This window comes from Montipora capricornis, chromosome 6 (genome assembly GCF_036669925.1).
Source record: "Montipora capricornis isolate CH-2021 chromosome 6, ASM3666992v2, whole genome shotgun sequence".
Taxonomy (NCBI): Eukaryota; Metazoa; Cnidaria; class Anthozoa; order Scleractinia; family Acroporidae; genus Montipora; species Montipora capricornis.
The window spans coordinates 55,582,874-55,585,373 of NC_090888.1; the positions used below are offsets into that span (position 1 = coordinate 55,582,874).

General features: G+C 41.1%; 2 protein-coding genes across 3 annotated transcripts in view; both read left to right on the forward strand.

Moving 5' to 3' along the window:
• The window catches only part of LOC138052536 (2Fe-2S ferredoxin-like), a 103,447-nt gene that overhangs the window by 98,306 nt on the left and 2,641 nt on the right, over nucleotides 1-2,500 (forward strand). The gene's annotated exons all lie outside the window — the stretch shown is intronic.
• LOC138052533 (pyridoxal kinase-like) overlaps nucleotides 1-2,500 on the forward strand; it is a 38,425-nt gene that overhangs the window by 9,412 nt on the left and 26,513 nt on the right. The gene's annotated exons all lie outside the window — the stretch shown is intronic.

Genomic DNA, 2,500 nt, shown 5'->3' on the forward strand with positions numbered 1-2,500 from the left:
GTTACCCCCAATTTTCTTTTTGGATACCAAGAGTACTTACTAAGATCTACTTTCTCCGGATAGTTTTAAACCACGCAAAAATGTCACTGTATTGGTAAGCATGACCGATAGGAAACCTGAGTATCTCGAGATGCGCAGAACGTACGCGCAATAACAGTAGTAGACACCGTCCTTAACTATGTGTTTTACAAATTTTTAATGCAACAATACAACAACAGTCTAACACAAAATCTGTAGCGTAGATTAAAAAAGTTATTTCTCAAAAAAATTATGACATCATTAGGCCCTCCTGTGATACACTTTTCAAAATATCAGTTCCATTTTTTGTCCAAAGAGAAATTCCATGTTACTACAGTTTACGAAAAATGATGGGACAGTTCCCATCCGGTGAAGAAACCACCTCTCTTCTTCATTTCCTGAGAGTTTTTACATGTTTTTTACTTCAACGCACCTTCTGACTGAAGTGATGTCAGATTTCCATTGAAGAAGTTACTTCAAAGAACCATCCATGCAACCTTTTTGTAGGGCTCTTGACTAAAAAGGAAGGCACGGAGTCCTCATGGTTAGTGTGCTCAACTCTGGATCGAGTGGTCCGGGTTCGGGTCCTGGCTGGGGACATTCTGTCGGGTTCTTGGGAAAGACACTTTACTACCACGGTGCATCTTTCCTCCCAGGTGTATAAATGGGTACCAGCGAAATGCTGGGGGTAACCCTGCAATGAACTGGCATCCCATCCAGGGGGGAGTAAAAAAAAAATACTCCTAGTCACTTCATGCCACAGGAACTGGGATAAGCTCCGGCTCTGATGGGCCACTTGGATCGTAAACAGACTTTTTTACTTACTTGACTAAAAAGCTTCCTTAGCAACCATTGTCTTTCTGTAGTTAAGTGCCACCTCAAGGCTGTTGCCTAACAGGAGCCCGGTAGCCTGGGGCTCCCAAAGGATGGCTCTGGGCGCCTTAATTTTTCACAGCAACACCTTTCACTTCATATGTTGGGCTCCTAAGTTCTCAGCGTTTAGCTCTGAGGGCCCCTTTAAAATTTTCTTAGGCAGTAGCCTTGCACCTCCCTTAAGAATCCCGCATAGACCATTAGGTAGCCATAAGGGAATCTTTGTTTACATTTTTTGCCTCATCAACACATCACTATGATTGTAAAAACTGATTTGTAACCAGGAGGTTCCATGGTAAAATATGAAAATGTTACAGTGGTTAAAAAATATATTATTGAAAAAAAAGATCTTGAAATCCCAGCGTTTCGGCTACTAACATCAGCCTTCTTCAGGGGTAATAAAAATATACAATGAAGTGACAAGTGTATTTAAAATCGCGTAGATACTAATAAAAAACAGAATATATTATAAAATCAGTTCTTGTCCAATAAGGCCAAGGCCCTGTACTCTTGGGGCAAGTACATGCCATCATCGCGGTTGAGTGGACTTTTGCATGTGTTAATTTCCCATGCCTCTGAGAGGCGTTGGGTTCGCCAACCGGGACTGGTATGTAATTTTATAGACAATTCCCATTTTTGGTTTTCTCTGAGCCGAGTATTGAACTTCCGTTTGGTCTCCCCGATGTAGAGTTTGTCACAATCTTTGCAAGGAATGAAATAAATTACCCAGCGTGTTTGATCTTTTGGAACGGGATCTTTCGGCTTGGGGAAAAAGTTACCAATGGTCTGGTGTGGTTTTAAGGCGACTTTGATATTATAACTGTTCAAAACCCGCTTGATCGGCTCCGTTGTTCCTTTAACATAGGGTAGGACACAGAGACTCTTTATGTCTTCGGGCGCCGCTGCTGCAGACTGCTGAAGTGACGGTTTAGGTTTGCTTGAATCGATTATAAACTGTTTTGGGTAGCCATTCGCCAACAGCGCGGAAGTAACTTGTTTTAACTCTTTAGAACGAAAATAGCTGGTGGTCGGAATATTTCTAGCGCGGTTGGTCAAAGACTTCACAACAGCCTTCTTATGTGCGATCGGGTGATGTGACTCAAACGCGAGATACCTTTCCATGTGGGTGGGCTTCCAATAGACCTTATTCGCAAGTTGACCGTTGTCGTGTTGATAAACAGACATGTCGAGGAAGGCTATTTCTTGGTTTGTTTCCCTTTCAATGGTGAATTGGATCGATGGTTCAATTTTGTTTAGGTGATCTTGCAAGGTTTGTACAAGGCCAGACTTAACCGCGGCACATACGTCATCGACATATCGTTTTCAAAACCGAGGCTGGATATATTCTGTTTTTTATTAGCATCTACACGATTTTAAATACAGTTGTCACTTTGTTGTATATTTTTATTACCCCTGAAGAAGGCTGATGTTAGTAGCTGAAACGTTGGGATTTCAAGATCTTTTTTTCAATAATATATTTTTTAACCAGTGTAACATTTTCATATTTTACCACATCACTATGATTTTCGGTCAGCCAAGAAGAAAGTACTGAATATTGAAAGGGCATTGCATAATGAGCTATCTCTGAAAATTGGAACGTGATATACTA